The sequence below is a fragment of the Marmota marmota genome, unplaced genomic scaffold, assembly GCF_001458135.2.
Source record: "Marmota marmota marmota unplaced genomic scaffold, marMar, whole genome shotgun sequence".
Classification (NCBI taxonomy): domain Eukaryota; kingdom Metazoa; phylum Chordata; class Mammalia; order Rodentia; family Sciuridae; genus Marmota; species Marmota marmota.
The window spans coordinates 4,104,489-4,113,603 of record NW_026000079.1 but is presented as its reverse complement, the minus strand read 5'-3'; positions in this window follow the sequence as shown (position 1 = coordinate 4,113,603).

Genomic DNA, 9,115 nt, shown 5'->3' with positions numbered 1-9,115 from the left:
CAGCAACGCATGATAAGTCAGTGGAGAGGCCAGAGCTGGGGGAGACCTGGGGTGGGAGAAGAGAACCTGGACACAGATGCGACATTCGTCAGCACGTGCGGACCACCCAGAGTAGGAATTGCCGGGCATGAGAGTGAGCAGGACAGAGCATGGGGGAGTGGGGGTGGACAGAAGCCGACTGGCAAGAGCAGGAGAAGAAAGGCGTATTAGGCATATTCAGGGAACTGCCCCTTACACAGCATCGTGGAAAGCAGCCCAGGAACTGGGAGCAGAAGCTGCCCTCCCCTGGCCCACACCCCACTCTGACACCACAGGGCAACTCCTCTAACAGCGGAGCCAGGAAAACCCAGTCTTCAAATGTGAGTGACGAAATGGCAAAATGGCCACATGCCAACCAAGGTTCCATTCAAAAGTGAAACATGAAACAACAAACATGATTGACAGAAAAAGAAAATTATTGGGGAAAAAAATGGTTATCAAAGGCAGAGGAAGATGGCAAAAACAACTCCAACAGAATCCTCTATAAAAAGAACATCACAAAGCACGACCCCAAAGAAGAATTTCACTAGACAATGGGAAAATAATAAATTCTAAACTTTAATTTCTGAAATTATTATGCCGCTTCTCTTATCAGGGGAAATGCAGGGGAACAGAGGCCACAAAAATACACATGGTTGAGTTCTAAAGAAAAGAAGCAAAAAATTCCAAGGAAACTGAATTAGGGGGAAAAAAAAGACAGATTAAAAAGTATTTGTGACACATTGTACATAATATGAACATGTTTATTGTCTTTTAAGTTGTACACTTAACATGGTTAAGGCAGTAAATTTTGTTACATGTATTTTACCTTGATTTCTTGAAATTGGGGGGAAAGGAGGATTAAAGCAAAAGTGATAGATCTAGAATACAGGCCAAGGAGATCAGACCTACATATCATTATTCATATCCAGGAGAAAAAAACTAAACAGTGTAAAAGAGTAATTCAAGAAAATGTTTTGAAATGCAAGAAAATATGACTTTACATATTGAAAGGTCACACCTTAACACCTGGGAAAACTGATCTCCAATAGTAAGCACCAAGACGTACGGTGATGTTTAAAATATGTAGAAAAAAATCTTTTCAGCCAATATGAAGAGAGTCCAAGTCATTTAAAAGGAAAGATCAGGTCAGCCTTACACTTCTCAACAACAACATCCTCAGCCAAACTGAATTGGAGGAGTATCTTCAAGTCACACATCCTAGAAAAGAGAGTATGAGCCAAGGATCTTGCGTCCAGCCAACCTGTCCCTCAAAGGATAAAAACCGCAGAAAAACATTTTTGAATGTACAGAAACTAGATAAATGTTGCTTCTCCATGAGCCCTGCCTCATTGGAATGTGTCCCCCAGAATTCATGAATTGGGAACTTAATCTCTCATGGGGTGTTATTTGGAGGTGGGGCCTAATGAGAGATAGTTAGGTCCTGGGCCTCTGCCCTCGTGAACAGAAGAATGTCATTATGAAGAGGGCCCACAGAAGTGGGTCAACTTTCTTACAATCATGCCCATCTTCCTTCCACTAAGTGAGGACATAGCAAGCAAGCCCTCACCAGTGACCAAGATCTCAATGTTGGATCTCCCAGACTCTAGAACTGTGAGCAATAAATTTCTATGCAGTCTCATTTACCCAGTCTCAGATATTCTGTTAAAGCAGCACCAAACAGATTAAGACAAGCCTCTTACTGAGTAATTTACTAGGGAGCTATCTTTACCCAATCCAGAGGTGACTAGAGAAATTTTGGAAAAGAACTTGCAGTAAAGACTGTTTAACTTAACAACTCTGACTAAATATGTCTGCAGGACATCAAAGCAGATTAAAGAAAGAGGTTTACATTTTCAATAAAAAGTATTGAAGCAACTGGAGAGTCCTGTGGAAAAGGATATATTTGGATGTATACATATGCAATATGCCATAATGAACTCTTAGTGAATCAAAAGTGGATATGAGAATAAAAATGTTGAAGTACTTGAGGAAGCATAAGTGAATTCTATCTTATTAAAGATGATAAATTGTCTACTTAAAATAAAAAATGCCTGCATATTCCAGAAATTAAAAGTGCATCATAAGCAAAGACAAAAGGCAAATAACAAAATGCGGGGAATTGTTTGCAATTAGTTTCTCAACGAGCTGATTTTCCTAATGTGTATATCTTATATGAAAGCTCTTAGACCACCAATCCAACAGAAAAATGGGCAGATTTTTAAAAAATGGAAAGAGAAATACAGGGCTGGGGTTGTGGCTCAGCAGTAGAGCGCTTGCCTAGCACGTGTGAGGCCCTGGGTTCCATCCTCAGCACCACATAAAAATAATAAATAAAGTAAAGGTATTGTGTCCATCTACAACTAAACATATTTTTTAAAAAGAGACAAATACAAATCTCCCTTAAACATATGAAAGACACTCAAGGTTACTTGTAAGAAAAATGAACACTTAAACTTCATGTAATTTTACCATTTCTAACTATCCAAATTGGTAATGTTACTTCTAGGAATCTCACCTCCTGATAAGTGGTAGATCTTTTAAATCCTGTGTATATGATCTCTGTGTCATGAATGTGTTTTGCAAGTATCTTGTCTAACTCTGTGGCTTGCTTTTTCACCCTCTTAACAGTGTTCTTTGATTAATAAAAATTCTTAGTTTTAATGCAATGCAATTTATAACATTTTCTTTTAGGGTTAACGTTTATTTCTATTATTCTTAAAAAGTCTTTTCCTACCCCATGAAAAACAAAGATGATATATTATCCTCTAATACACTTGTATTTCCAGACCTACAACTCACCTGGCATCGATGTTTGTTTCTGAAGTGAAGTAGAGAGGCAGACTTTATTTTGTGCTATAGAAAAATACGATTTATCCAGCACCATTTGTTATAAAGACAGAACCACCAATAAGCACTCCTCGTTGCAGTGGAGGTAAAGTGTATCATCCAGTCTTAGCTGGGGGTGTTTGCGGGAGGGGAGAACTTGGCCAGGTGCCTTGCTTTGGCCAATGGAGTATGGAAGTGAGAAGCCAAGACTTGGACTTTACAGGTGTAGTTGGGCCTTGGAATAAATGTATACAAGGTTGATCTGTGTCTCGTCTGGAGCCAGGAGTTAAACCCACCCAGAGCCACAGCTGGAAGCCACAGAGCCTGCCAATCAAGCCTAAATCAGCCCATTCAGGCTTGTTCTGCAGACTCCTGTGTGAAGAACAAATGCGTGTCGTCCTCTGCTAAGTTCCGAGGCAGTTGGCTAGACAGCACTGCTGTGGCCAGGGCTACACTGCGGAGCCAATTCATCATTCTATGAATCGAGCTTTATTCTGTTGGGGGTATTTTATTTTGGATTTTGGTGTGTGTGTGTTTTTCTGTATCAGCTCTATCTTATGGTATTCAAATGGTTGATGAAGGGAAGTTTCTCCTTCTAAAAGTATTCCAGCTAATAAAAGGAGCTGGAATGGTTGGATTACGATATCATCACTTTAATTATGCCTCATGGATTATTGAACATGATAACTAGTGGCTACTAACATCAAAAAGAAGAGTAAAGCACGCATTCAGCCATTATGCTTCTCTCAATTAAAGAAACCAATTTACTGTTAAGTATTCTAACACCTCCAATTTTTTTAATTAGATCTACTCAAGTCTCTGAATTCACCACCTTAAAGGAAATTACAGAACAGAGAGATGTGTTCAACTTTGCCAGGGGTATGCACAATTTGCAAAATCTATGCTGTGGAAAACCGTAGTAAAACAACCTAGTTTCTTGAACAAATAAATTGCAAGGGGGAAAAAAAGAGGGACTCCAGGAGCCAATAGATTAAAAGGGTCTTAAAGGACATGTCAGACGCAATGTGTGCAGCTTATTTGAATGCTAACTCTAACAAACTGTGAAAAGAATGTGAGAGAAATTTGAACACAGACTCAATATTTTATGCTATTGAGAAATTATTGTCGATTCTTTTAGTCATCATATTAATACTGGGTATGTTCTTAACAGAGTTATCTTTTAAAGATACGTGTTGAAATATTTATAGGTAAAATTATATAATGCACAGGGATTTCTTTTGAGGAAATAGTTGGGGAATATACTTGAAATCTAAATAGTCATGAATTATTCATTATTGAAGCCAACTAATTAGCACATATGTGTTAACTATATTAATCTCTCTGTGTTTATAATAAGTTTGAAGTTTTCCTTAACAGAAGGGTGTTTTTATTGTGCTACCTCATAGAATAAGTTGGAGAGTGTCTCTCCTCTTCTGATACTGAAAATAGTTATTTAAAAATTAATGTTATTGGGCTGGGGAGGTAGCTCACTGTTAGAGCCCTTACCTAGCATGGGTGAGGCCCTGGGAATCGATCCCCAGGACTGAAATGAATCAGTTTGGCATGATTTCCAACTTGTTGTTTTATAGAATTCACCAGTGAAACTATCGCACCTGAAGATTTTTAATGTTTTTGTTTCATTAAAGGAGGGTATTAATGCTAGATGCCATTTCTTCAATAGTTATAAGACAATTCATATTTTTATTCATTTTGGGGTCAAACTTGTTGAGGAGCACTTCTTAAGGAATTTTTCTACTTATCAGAGGTTTTCAACTCTGTCAGGTAAAGCTGTTCATGCTGCCCTCACACCAACTCTAATGATCTTCAGTAAGGTCTCCTCTTCAATTCCCGACATTAGTTACGTAGGTGTTCTGGTCTGGACATGAGGTGTCCCCCTGAAGCTTCTGTTAATGAGGACTATTCAGAGGTGAAATGATTCGGTTGTGACAGCTTCTAACTAAGCAGACTACCCTAGTCTGAATAACTGACTGGGTGGTAACTGCAGGCAGGTGGCATGGCTGTAGGAGGAGGGCACTAGGGGGGAGCCTTGGAAGGGTGCCTCTTCCTGTGGCCCCTTCCTCTGTCTTTCTCTCTCTGCTTCCTGACCCCACCAGGAGAGCAGCTTTCCCCCATGGGGCCCTTGGGCCACAACGTACCGCCTTATCTGACGCCCGGAGCAGTGGAGTCTGCCATCTGAGGACCGGATCTCTGAAACCATGAGGTGCAGATGAACTTTTTCTCCTCTAAGTTGTTCTTAGATGGAAAGCCAACTAAACAGTACGCTCATCCTCCACTACCACTCACTCTGAGAGTCCAGGGGCCTTCACAGTATACCACCACGGTGGACGGCTTGAGAGGAGCCCAGAGTGATCCCACCCCATCACTTCCAGGTGGCCCTGTCCTTTCTCGGTTAAACCCATTGGGAATGCAAAGTAACTCTCTTCTGAGAATAACGTGTGGTTTTCTTGTCTATTCCATTAAATTCATTAACCTTTATTATTTCCTTCCTTTCACTCTCTTTGGATTAATGCTGCTACTTGTTTTCCAGTCTCTTGTGATGAAATCTTCTTATCTCATTAGTTTTTGATTCCTTTTTTCCCAATATTTACATTTAATGAGATAATTCCCATAGCTGTATTCACAGATGTTTTTGTAGAGTATTTTTATTACCATTCGGCCCCAACAGGGCCATGAGCTTTTTATTAACTTTGTTATCCCAAGTATTACCACTCTGTCCAGAAAAGCACACTACAAAAATATTTTGAAAGAATGAAGGAATATATAAATGGGATGAATTATTCTAAAAGCTGAAAACTGTCTTTAATTAGCCCAGGAGGTGGCAGTATAGACGTTTGAGGACTGAGTCCACTTTTCCATCACTAACATTCCCACATTCCCCGGCTGCCTTGATCTTCCTCATATCTCCATATCAAAACCGTTATTCCTTCCATTATCGTGCACACAACTACCAGGGTTTACTTTGAGTGAAGTTCATCATCCGAAAACAACCACCATGAGAACCAGTTCACTTTCAAGGAGTTAATGGTAGCTTGTGGGACACAGGCTCAAAAATAATTGTTACAATGATAAAGTGAACTATATAAGTAAGAGAGATTTTAAGGGGGCATGAAGGGGCCAGGAATGGACTATTAAAGCCAGAATTGAGGCTCTTAAGTGGGCCCACCACCCTATGGCTTCAAGCTTAGCCTCAGCAAGGAGTGAAGTCCTGGGAGATGTGGAAATGTCAAAAGAGACTGGGGATTCAGAAGGGATTTACAGCATTCTCACTATGAGAGCTGATGTAGTTCCCGTCAGTGATGAGCTCCAGGCCTGGGGACAACTGGATGAAGTCACAGGAAGGCATTTGGAGTTGAAAAGGTTAAAGGAAGGAAAATAATGGGAGTGTTCTCAGTGTGGAGGCTGAAGCAGCGGAGAGGCCAGCCGGATGGTCAGGTCCTTGAGTGGACTGAACTAAAGGCAGGACCATGCTCCAAATATGCCGTTAGCTATTCTGAGACCCTCTGATGCACAAGAGGCATAGTGGGAGTGGGTGGGCAGAGAATGTGTTGGAAAGCATCAGGAAGTTGCAGACAATAATGCGAGATAATGTCATGGCTGCAGAAAGCACCTTGGAAGTGACCTAGGATGGAGGAGGGAGACAAGGAGGCAGTGGTAGGCATTAGGAGTCAGGTTTAAAGTCTGTGACTCTCTGCAGACCAGGCCCCTCCAGTGAAGGATCAATTTACATGAACAGAGCAGGGGCTCTTTTGCTGGTGGAGCAACAGGTACCCCTGGATTCAGAAGCATCCTGGACCCTGGAGGCTCATAATAATACAGTTTCTGAAAACTCTAGTCAGCTCTAGCAATAGCACAATCCAAATCGAGAACCCTGCTCTGATTCCCAGGGTCTAGTGAACAATTTCAGCCAGAAGTCTCTGATCCTGCAGAGCTAAAGGATAAGACCCTGGGACAATCATCTGTGTATCTGATGTAACAACACCCTCCTGCATCCTAGTGTTTAGGGGAGGGTGAAACCATGTTTCAAAGGCCATTGATTGCTATCTAGACAGAGAAAAGTTCCCATCAGGATGGAGAGATGGAAAGAGACACAGATTCACTTTCTCTCCTGGGGAAAGAAGCAAAGTGATGATTAGCTTGTATGCATATAAACCTCTGTTTTGCTTTGCTTCATTTTATGATTGAATAACCCATCTGAGGAGACTTCAATGGCTCCCACCCGTGACCACGGCACAGTACCAGAAACACAGTCAAGACAGCTGCCTCAATGCATGTACCAGCAGGGTGGCCCCCGACACACACCTTGACAAACAGGGTCCTGCAGGGAGCCTTTGTGTTCCCTGGATTTATGAAACTTATTTTTAGGGGCTGGGGTTGTGGCTCACATGGTAGAGCGCTTGCCTAGAATGAGTGAGGCACTGGGTTTGATCCTCAGCACCACATAAAAATAAATAAGTAAAATAAAGTTATTGTGTTCATCTACAACTAAAAAAAAAAAAAGAGGTATTATTAGAAGACCTAACTTTCTTTTCTTAATGAGAGTAATTAGGAGAAAGTAGCTATCAAAATAGATCATTCACTCTTTAGCCTCGTAATCATTATAATTATCAATTGAGAGATCCATCATTTACAAAGCATTTTCACATACATCACTGTATATACTTAGTGTAGACTGCTGTAAGAGAAATGAGGTCTCCACTGAGTTCTGTCTGAATCAGGGGCCCTTGGGGTATTGTATTCACGTCTGGTCACACATTTAAGAAGGAATTTGAAATCTGGGGAGAGCATGCCACAGTATAATTCCCCAAAGATTTGAAGTCAGATATACCTAGATAACAACCCCACCTTGGCACTAACCCTCAAAAGCTGTGTGACAGTAGATGACAGCACACATATTCATTAACCTCTCTTTGCCCATTTCTTCAGCTATCAAGTAGAAATGAGGGAACCACTTGACAGGTAGAAACGGGGAAGAAATCAGTATTCAAGGGAATGGTGGGAACAGATCTCTGAAGGTACAGAGACACAGAGTGGGGTTGGAGAACAGAAAAATGCTCATTGATCTGGGTGAATAAAGAGAAGTAAATTTGGGCCAGATTGTGGAAAATCTCTATGGTCACACTGAGATATTTCTATTTTATTATATTAGAGAAGAATAGCCACAGAAGGTGTTTTATCAAAGTACTAACAAATTCAGAGGGGTACATTAGGACCTGAGTGTAATGTTCGATCCTCAGCACCACATAAAAATAAAATAAAGATGTTGTGTCCACCGAAAACTGAAAAATAAATATTAAAAAATTCTCTCTCTCTCTTTAAAAAAGAACAGATTTATTTATTTTTTTACTTACTTACTTTTATGTGGTGCTGAGGATTGAACCCAGTGCCTCACTCATGCAAGGCAAGTGCTCTACCACTGAGCCACAACCCCAGCCCCCAAGCTCTTTTGAAAGGTTTTCTTTTGAGACAGGGTCTCGCTAAATTCCCAGCTGACCTCAAACTTGTGATTCTTCTACCTCCTGAGTTGCTGAAACTGTAGGTATGTGTCACTGCTGTGTGATCTGAGTTGTTGGCTTCCCCGCTCTGGCTTGGATCTAAACCAAATGTGCCATTTTCAACCTGAGTCCATGTAAATCTTCACTTGAAGAAAATATTAAGCTTGCGAAAATCACTGACTAGAGGATGTACAAATCTTTATTAATCTCTGACAACCCCAAAGACCATAGAGATCCAGACTCAACTACCCATTCATTCTTTATCATGGGTGTCCTTGCCTGCCCTCTGTCCGGGTCAGGTCCCCTCCCTTCACCTCTCCTTCATACAGTTGAACATCACGGGGAAAGGGGATGGTGGAGGGGAGCTGCTCAGCTCATGGCAACCAGGTAACAAGAAAGGCTGGGGGCGGGGGGCTGGACAGAGACAACAGATAGTCCCCAAGCGCATGTGCCCAGTGACCACTTCTTCCAAACAACCTTATACCTGCCTACAGTTTCCACCTCATTCCAGTAGTCCACTGGTTTTACTAATCCATCAAATGGATTAATCCACTGATGAAGTTGGAGTCCTCTTGATCAGTCACTTCCCAAAAGTCCCACTTCTGGGATCTTGCTGTCTTGAGGACCCAGCCTTCAACACATGAGCTTTGGGGGAACATTCAGATCCAAACCATAAGAGAGGTTCAATTTCCTCCCAAACTAGCAAGGAAAGACTGAGAAATCCTTGACTCCTGATAACAGAAGAGTGGAGACCT